The sequence below is a fragment of the Petaurus breviceps genome, unplaced genomic scaffold, assembly GCF_028583685.1.
Source record: "Petaurus breviceps papuanus isolate PSGF00001 unplaced genomic scaffold, PetGlider_PUasm1.0 37, whole genome shotgun sequence".
In the NCBI taxonomy this organism is placed as follows: domain Eukaryota; kingdom Metazoa; phylum Chordata; class Mammalia; order Diprotodontia; family Petauridae; genus Petaurus; species Petaurus breviceps.
This window is the reverse complement of record NW_027186296.1, coordinates 74676538-74686592: the sequence shown is the minus strand read 5'-3', so window position 1 is coordinate 74686592 and position 10055 is coordinate 74676538. Positions and strand designations below refer to the sequence as shown.

The window sequence follows — 10055 nt, the reverse complement described above, 5'->3', positions numbered from 1 at the left end:
TCCTTTTCCTTGATGCTGGTGTGTCTCAGTAATTTACGTGTCAGGTATGGGTATAGTCACTTGTGGCCCATAAGTAGAATGGGCTGGGGAAGAGGGAAGATTTTCCTAAGGTTATTGGGCCAAAGAAATGGAATAGAGAGGGGAAAGAAGAAGAGGGTTAAAGAGAGTGGGTGTGTGGACCTGTGAGAAAAAGACTGCCTCTGGAAGAATTAACTGAATTGTAAGTAATGGAGGAATGTTATAATTTGGTTTAGTGGATAGGTGTCTATTTCTGACTCTGGAGTCAGAAAGACTCTCTTTGAAATCCTGTCCCTGACTGTGTGACCCTGGGCACTTCACCTAAGTTCTTAGTCCCCCCCAGACAACTATCAACCCATAAGTTTTATTGTATGGTATTATACATAGAAATGATATATGTTTGAACCCCACACACTTGCTAGCCATGTTATCTTGGTCAAATCAGTTAACCTCCTTGACCTTCAGTGTCTTTATCTGTGAAATAAGGGATTTGTGACCTCCGAGGCCCCCTTCATCTCTAGATCTTTGAATATTATTATACCATGAAGTCACTTAACTTCAATGGGCCTCAGTTTCCTCATCTGTAAAATGAGAGGGTTGGACTTCTAAGACCCCTTCCAGCTGTAGATCTATGATTGTATGATAAGCTATGAACAAGCATGGTTCTACATCAGCAAAGGGAGTTTCCCACTTGGGGAGTACTCTACACCAATGAAATTATAGGTCCTAACTTCATCAGGAAGAAAAAAAAGTGGATGTGACAGATAAATGGGAATGGCATGTTCTCTGTCCATCAGAGTAGGGGGAAAAGTGATGGTGAAGATGTGGGCGAGACAGTCCTCTGACTTGTCATTGGGGGTTACTGGAAGAATTTAACTGCTAACTAGAAGTGATGGGCCCATAACTGGTCTATTTAGTTCTTTCTAGTCAATCCATCAATAAGTATTTATTAAGCACCTACTATTTGCCAGGTACTGGGTTAAGTCTTTAAAGAAAGACAAAAGACAGTCCCTGCCCTCAAAGAGCTCACAGTCTAATGGGGGAAAACAGCATGCAGACAACTATGTATAAGCAAGTTACATAGGAAATAATAAAGGGAAGGCATTAGAATTAGGAGAGATTAGGAAAGTCTCAGGAGGCAGAAATGAGAAGGGAAATTTTTTCCTCAAAAATTTTTTTTGCATTTAGTTGCTGATGATTCTTCCTATTGTAATAAATGTCTGTATTTGTATACTTGGTATGATTTGGGGGCAGGGGGGATTGTCATCCTAAAATTTCTGTGCTTTTTCTTTTGAAACAGAGAAAGAAACTGAATCTCTTGTAGTTGCCTCTGTAGTTATACTCGCAGTCTTCAGTCCTATGTGACAAAAACCAATGATGCATTAGTTGGATTTTAAGTAGGGGGAAAACAATTAACCATAACTTAGAAATTAAAACTCTTGACTTGGGGTGGCTAGGTGACACAGTGAGTAAAGTGCCGGCCCCGGAGTCAGGAGGACCTGAGTTCGGTTCTGGCCTCAGACACTTAACACCCACACACAAAAAACTAGCCGTGTAACCTTGGGCAAGTTACTTAACCCCAATTGCCCTCCAAAAGGCAAAAAAAAAAAAAAAAGAAATTAAAACTCTTGGCTATACCTCAGACATTTCAATGACTCATAAGTAAACCTTGTGTTTTAATGATGGACCATTGAAGTGACCAGAGGCATAACAGGGCAAAAATCTCATCACCTGTCACTTTTCTAATAGGAAATTCTTTGTATATTCAGGATGGGCAGAGTGTAACAGGAGAGATGATTGCATCTCCTCCCTAGAGACTGTTGTGAACAGGGTAAGTAGATATTCATCTGCCAGAAAAGGCTTAGGAGGTAAAGCAGGATACTGAAATATAGCATATCACCAAGCCCCTTTCCATTTCTTTGTTCTATGAATGCTTCAGATTTACAGGATTCAGTGAGTGAAAGCCAAATAAAGCAGGTACCAGACTTGTGTATGAAGCATGTCAAGAATCTGATACATTTTCATCCTCTGAAAAATCAGAAGATATCAGTCCATTTTTCCTCCTCTTAGAAAGTCCCTATGGGAACTGTACTGACAGGAGAAAATCTTGTAGCTTTCATAATGACATGGGCTGATGGGACTTCTGGGTATTGCCCTCCATTTCAGTCACTTTGGAAATGAGCTTTCCAATTTTCTTGGCTTCTCTGTGCTCTGGATTTATGTCTTCATGCCAAGAGTGGCATCCATACAAAACATCTCATATTGAAAGGCAACAATATAAATTTAAAATACCAGACTCTGGCAGTGAAAAATGGTCCCTCATTCTTCTACTTCGGGGACCTCTGTCCTCAGGTCATAAGAGTCTCTGAAGGGAGCATCTCTTGACCTCTGTTCCACAGCATTGACTCTTGCCCTTTGCAAAAGATGGTGATTATCACAAACCCTTAGAATGCTGCCAGTATACAAATTAAATTAAATGTTTGTAAAAGGAGTTTGTAAGGGGGGAAAAAGCCCTTTGAACTCCTGTTCTGTGTTAGCTGTGGATAGTTTGAGGTCAATATTTTCTTCTACGTGCCCAGAAGAAATAGGTTGTTTCCTGTATTTTCAGACACTTGTGAAGTTTTCAGGGCATACATTCCTATTTATGGCCTCTGTCAATGTGCTCGGGTTATTAATTATTACAGAAATAACAAAGAGGAAATGACATCAGCAGGGCTAATGAACTATGCAGAAGCTTTATTCACGCTGAATACACTATTCATTTACACAAAAAGATCATTTCTCAATTCAAAGAGGAATATTCTAATTTAAGGTCTAACTTCAGCCCTGCCATAATCTCTATGGAAACAAAGCTTTCTACTGTGCCTAGTCCCATAAGCAGCCCCATTCCCTTTGGTAATTGGACAAACTGTAGAGGCAACAGATCTCTTTCCTCTTTCTCCCAAGAGCTCTTTTAAAATGGGAGAGAACTTAGCCTTCATGTATTTCTGGATTTTTCAAAGTTGTAAATATCAGGTCAACTTTGTGGACTTAAGTCCTCCTTCTAAAAGTGTTGTAGTCTAAATAAGATTTATTCATGAGTACATTTTTCAAATTAAAATTCTTGGGATGTTGGGAAGATAATTGCTCCTTGATCTCCTGATATCAACACTTAATATTTAGAATTGGAAACAGAGAAGAGACTTCAAAGAGGAATTTTGAAAGAAACACAAATATTACTTTAAAAAATAAGACTATTGATGAAAATGCTTTATATATGACATGATGCATTCTACTTTGTATTGAAAGATATTAACATTTAAAATGGTAATAATCCTGACCAAAGAATTTATTGTTATTCTGAAAATATAGATCATAAGAACAGGATAATGAATGAATGTGAAGAGTTTAATTTTTTAACTCTTAAGGAACTCAGGACCCCTAGTTTTTGAACATTACTTACCCATGTTTTGGGGTTTTTGGTTTGTTTTTTTTTTTTTTGCTTTTTGGAGGGCAATTGGGGTTAAGTGACTTGCCCAATGTCACACAGCTAGTTTTTGTGTTAAGTGTCTGAGTCTGGATTTGAACTCAGGTCCTCCTGACTCCAGGACCAGTGCTCTATTTACTGTGCCACCTAACTGCCCCTTCCCATGTGTTTTTTTTTAATAAGAAATTAATCTCTTGGTTATCTTAATTGTATTTTCCCTATCTGCTAAAGTTAAAACAGAATTTTAAAAATCTCTGAATGAAAAAATATGACTAGGACATCGTTTGAATTTATCAGTCAGCTCATTCTTCCCTCCTTCATGTTTCTTTATTGCAAGACTCAATTGTTTCCTCATCTGTAAAATGAGAGGGTTGGGCTATGGTTTCTTAGGTTCCTTCCAACTCTAGCATTCCTATAATTATCTTCATCTTTGATCATACACAGAGTTAGTGGCAGAATCCAGACTAGACCCCAGGTTCATCTGTCCAGTGCCTTTTTTACTTTAATGGGAATGCCTCTTTAGCCTGGTAGATGGAAATTCTCTTGCAGTCGACTCCATTGTTTGAAATTTATTGAGATCTTCTCTCCCTTCTCTTCAACCCAAATAGCACAGTCACACTGTATTTATTTAATTTAATTTGTTGAAATGTCTTAATTCCCTCTCTAGACTATAAATTCCTTGAGGGTGGGGACTATGTTTTGTCCTTCTTTTGTATTTGTAGCAAACAGCTTTATTTCATGTTTGAACACTCATACTTCTCTACATAAAGCAGACTCTTTAATAAATGTTTATTGGATTGGATTGAAACAAATCTAATTCCACAAACTACTAAAGTAAGTATTCTTATCTTTTTCTTTAGACATTGTTGATGATCATGGTACCTTGTGAAGTGTGATGTATCTGAAGGAGGAGGACCTGGGTTCTAATCCCAGTTCTACTTCCTGTCACCTGTTTGACCTTGGGCAAGGCAGTTCCTCACTCTAGTTCTCAGTTTTTTCATCTGTAAGAGTGGGGTAGGCTAGATGATCTCAAAACTTTCTTTTCCAATTATTATCTGATCCTTTGCTCTCAAGGAATCGTGGTACCAAAATCTCAGAACTGGGAGTAGTTTGAAATTTATTGTTTAAAAAAGTAAAACTAAAGTAGTTTCCAAAATGCTTCTAGATTTATTTATTTGATCTAGGATAAAAAGTCATCAAAAGATCAGAAGAGACATCAGAAGTCATCTAAGTCAAGATGCTCATTCTGCAGATGAGCTGAAATCTATCAAGGCTGGATCTCTTCTGGGTTAGTTTCCTCATCTGTAAAATGAGAGATTGGACTACACAGCCTCTGAGGTCCCTTCTGGCTCTAGAGCTATGATCCTATGATCCTATGGACTCCTTCAGGGCATGAGCTATGAGTAAAAGATGTTCCACTCACTAGACCTTGGTCTTGGTACTCAGCTCCTTCTTGAACTCCGCCTTTGGTCTTGGAGATTGATAAGAAAGCACATGTATATAAACTTTTGACAAGCTTTGCTTGCTCAGTTGACTTTTATGGGAAAAAAAGTAAGAGAGAAGAGAAGAGGAGAGAAGACAAGGAAAGGGATGAGAGAAGGGAAGAGAAAAGTGAAGATAAAGAAAAGAGGAGGGGGAAGAAGGTGAAAAGGATGCACCAGTGTGTCTTGTATCTGTTTAGAATCCCTTGCCCAACCCCTCATTTGACAGATAAGAACTAGAGAGATTAAACAATTTGTACCAAACTATACGACTTGTTTAATCAATTCAATAAGCATTTATTAAGCTCCTGCCTTGTTACGGGCACTGTGCTAGGCCTGGGGATTCAAAGAAAACAGTGAACCATTGGGCCAAGGAGCTTGTCAGTGGAGGGGCCAGGAGTAGAATCCAAGACTCCTAACTCCTGGGTTAGTACTCATTCAGTCACATTACAGTGTATCTCTTCCATCACAGAAAGGAAGGTGGGGGCTGCTGGAGGCCAGCTAGGGAAGGATGGGAGGTGCAGGGGTGGCTAAGGAAAAATCAGAATGGGTGGCAGGAAGGAACTAGGAGCCTTGCTAGGGCCTTCCGATAATCCCTAGATCTGTGTAGGTTTAACTCTAAATAGCATAACGTCTTCCCATGAAGAAGGAATTTGGGTGAAAAAAAGGCTGACATCAACATTAGTGCCAAACTTAGCAACTTGCCTGTTTGAGGAAACTAGACTGATAACATCCTGCATCAGGGGTCCTTGCGACATGCTCTTTGGAATAAAATTCTTTTCTTTTAGTCATAGAATCTAAGAACAATTGATTTTTGAGCTGCAAGGGACCTTAGGGATCATAGTACAAACCCCTCCTTTTACAGATAAGGAAACAAAGGCCCAGAGGTAAAGTGACTTATTTGCCCACACAGAGCTGAGATTTGAATCCACATTCTCTGGCCCCAAATCCACTTTTTTCCACATGTACCATGAATTCAGTTTCATTCTTTAGTAAGGAAATATATGTGAAAACACTTTGGGAAATATAGCACACTATGTAAATGCAAAGTGGTGTGTAATTATTATTTATGAATGATTAAGTATTGCCTAAATTGATATGAAAGAGAGCAGTATTTGAGACACCAAAATTTTAGTTTTCCTCTTTTTTTTAATAGCTCTGGGATGTGAGTCATCAAAACTTCTAGGTAAAAATAATTTCAGCTCGTTTCGGTCAGGCATCCACAAGATTAGAATCCAAATAAATATTCTCACCGCTTTCTATAACATCCTAATTCCATAGGTCATAGAAGGGACACAGAATATTAGATTGGGGTGGGGGGGACCTTAAAGATCATAAAAGAACATTCTTTTGTTTTACAGGAGGGGAAACTGAGGGCTAGAGAGGACAAGTCGCATAGTGACACAGTAACAGCCCAGTACTCATTGCCCTACCCCTTGCTGTCCTGTGAGATATTATATGATGCAGAAAAAGTCCAAATCAAAATATAAATATTTCCATCTGAGGCCAATTGGATTCAGTATGGACACATGTAACTGCGAATGTGCCCCCTGAACATGCTGGTGTAACACTGTCACACCCCAGACTTCATTCTTCTTTTTTCCTTCCTATACCTGAGGGTCTAAATCCAAGAGCTGTTCTTGAAGACAGCTTTCCAAACAATTGTTTCCTTCTAGACACAACGAGGCACACTAAGTGGTTATTCAGAGTGCTTCCCAAGCTGCGAATTGAAACATTATGTCACTTTGGCACTGATGCTCATGCAAAATACAAGAGCCATCACGGGAATTCCAGTAGTTGCGACCCACTTATCCCAGGCGGGCAGGCAGGCAGGCGGGCGGCTAGGAAGCTGTTTACTCTTGTATCCCTCTCTGCTGACGTCTGCTCACTGAACAATGTCATCAAATTTCCTGTTTTTTTGGCTGGTGGCTAGTAAGCTGTCCCACTTTGTTACGGCTTTACTGCCCAGAGATCCCCAGTGCCGGATACACCCAGCAGACAGGATGTAAGATTAAATGCAGCATAGCTAAATAAATAAAGTAGGTGTTCAGTGGTGAAATACAGCTGTCTGCTTACCAAGAGGATAAAGTGGGGCCTGGCCTGTGCCCCCCACCCCTCCCCCCTTTATTAACACAGAATTAGGTAATGAGAAAACCAGACTGTTTCTTTATGCTTTTTGTAAAAGAAAAAAGTTTCTTTAAAAAATTAAATCAAAATCTTTACCCTTCAAATCACAGTAAGGAGATGATGCCTTAACAGTCATGACAGATTATCCTTCATAAATGAAGATGAAGGGACATCAACATACTATTAATAGAGATGTGCCTTTGAAGCTGTTTCCTGGTAAACTCCTTGAGGATCAGGATTCTTATTCTTCTTTCTACCTCCATTCAACATTGTGGGTCTCTCTTTTTTAAACCTTTGATCCAGATCTCAAAGAACGTGTGACATGTTTGCTAGTGAACATTAGTGTTCACTGAACTTTTGAAAAACTGGAATTTGCACATACTACATGTTCAGCAAATGTTTATTGAATGGATGAATGACTGGTTTTGTGCTGAGCCATCAACCCTCTCTCACCTGGAAACCCAGTTTGTAACCAATAGGACCCATTTTTATGAGGTTGCTAGACTTGGAGATGGAGTCTGTGGCCCTGGGAATCAGTTTTCCCTTAAAAGCTTCCAAGGGTCCTGGACTGAGATCCCAGCTCTGACGTTTATGAGCTGGGTGACTAAACATAAATCATTTCACCTTTCTAGGCTTCCATTTCCACATCTGTAAAATGAAGCCAATAATACACTCAGAGTTGTTAGGAAAGTGCTTTGTAAACTAAAAAACTAGGTATATGTGAGCTCTTATTCAACTCATAACCCAGGCATAACCAACAAAGTAAACCAGACTGCCTTCCCTGTCTTTCTCTTCCCTACACACACTTACACATCCTGCAGTGGTTTTATATTTAGCTTTTCCATCCAGATTCTTTTTCCTCTCACTTAATAGTATTTTATTTTTTCCAATTACATGTAAATATAGTGTTGAATATTGTTTTTTATAAGATTTTGAGTTCCAGATTTTTCTCCCTCACTTCCTCCACTCTCTCCTCTCCATAAGATAGCAAACAATCTGATATAGGTTATACATGTATAATCGTGTTAAACATATTTCCACATTAGTCATGTTGTGAAAAAAAAGAATCATAACAAAAGGGAAAACACCATGAGAAAGAAAAAAAAGTGAAAATAGTTTGCTTCAGTCTACATTCAGACTCCATAGTTCTTTCTCTGGATATGGATAGTGTTTTCTATCATGAGTGTTTTGGAGTTGTGTTGGATCATTATATTGCTGAGAAGAGCTAAGTCTATCATAGTTGATTATCATATAATGTTGATATTACTATGTACAGTGCTCTTCTGGTTCTGCTCAGTTCACTCAGCATCACTTCATATAAGTCCAGGTGTTTCTGTGATATGCCTGCTCATCATTTTTTATAGCACAATAGTTTTCCATTCCATTCATATATCACAACTTGTTCAGCCATTCCCCAATTGATAGGCCTCCCCTCAATTTCTAATTCTTTGCCACCACAAAAATAGCTGCTATAAATATTTTTGTACATGTGGGTCCTTTTCTTTTTTTTATGATATCTTTGGGATACAGACCTGGTAGTGATATTGCTGGATCAAAGAGTATGCATAGTTTGGTTCCCTTTGAGCATAGTTTAAAATTGTTCTCCAGAATGGTTGGATCAGCTCACAAGTCCACCAACAATGCATTAGTGTTTCAATTTTTCTACATCTCCAACATTTATCATTTTCCCTTTCTGTCATATTAGCCAATTGCATAAGTGTGAGGTGGTACCTCAGAGTTATTTTAATTTGCATTTCTCCAATTAATTGTGATTTAGAGCATTTTTTCATGACTATAGATAGCTTTAATTTCTTCATCTGAAAACTGCCTCTTCATATCCTTTGACCATTTATCAATTGGAGAATGACTTGTATTCTTATAAATTAAACTCAATTCTCTACATATCTTAGAAATCAGAAATACTGACTGTAAAAATTCATAGCAGAATATATTCTGCTGCAGCCTTTTACCTTTACTCTGTGTGTATCTCTCTGCTTCAAATGTGTTTCTTATAAACAACATATTGCAGAATTCTGATTTTTAATCCACTCTGCTATCTGCTTCTGTTTTATGGGAGAGTTTATCCCATTCACATTCATAGTTATGATTACTGTGTAATCATCCTATTTCCTCCAATTTATACTTTTATCTCTCCTTTCTCCCTGTTCTTCCTCACCAGTGTTTTGCTTCTTACCACCACCTCCCTCAATCTGCCTTTCCTTCTATCAGCCCTGGCCTTTTATTTCCCTTTTCCCCTCCTACTTCCCTATAGGGTAAGATAAATTGCTATACCCAACTGCATGTGTGTGTTATTCCCTCTTCAAGCCAAATCTGATGAGAGTAAGGTTAAACAATGCTCACCCCCTCCCTTCTTTCCCTATACTGTAAAAGGCTTCTTGTACCGCTTCATGTGACTAATTTACCCCCACTCTGCCTCCCCCTTTCCTCTTCTCTCAAAGAAGTTGTTTTTTTTCACCCCTTGATTTTTTTATGTCATTACATCAAAGTCAAGCTATACCTATACCCTCTGTCTATGTATACTCCTTCTAACTGCCCTAATAGAGATGCAGTTCTTAAGAGTTACAAATATCATCTTCCTACATGGAGATATAAACAGTTTAACCTTATTGAATAACATGTTTTTTCTTTCTTATTTACCTTTGTATGCTTCTCTTGAGTCTTGTATTTGAAGATCAGATTTTCTGTTCATCTCTGGTCTTTTCATCGGGAAATCAGAAAATCAATGAAAAGTTCCCTATTTCATTGAATGTTCATCTTTTTTCCCAGAAAGATTATGCTCAGTTTTGCTGGGTATTTGCTTCTTGGTTGTAAGTCAAGTTCCTTCACCTTCTGGAATATCGTGTTCCAAGCCCTCCAATCCTTTAAAGTAGAAGCTGCTAAGTCCTATGTAATCCTGACTGTGGTTTCTTGATATATTTGAATTGCTTCTTTTTGGATTCTTA

General features: G+C 38.4%; 1 protein-coding gene across 2 annotated transcripts in view; it reads left to right on the top strand.

Annotated features, from left to right (window-relative positions):
* PDE8A (phosphodiesterase 8A) overlaps nt 1–10055 on the top strand; it is a 266963-nt gene that overhangs the window by 120458 nt on the left and 136450 nt on the right. The gene's annotated exons all lie outside the window — the stretch shown is intronic.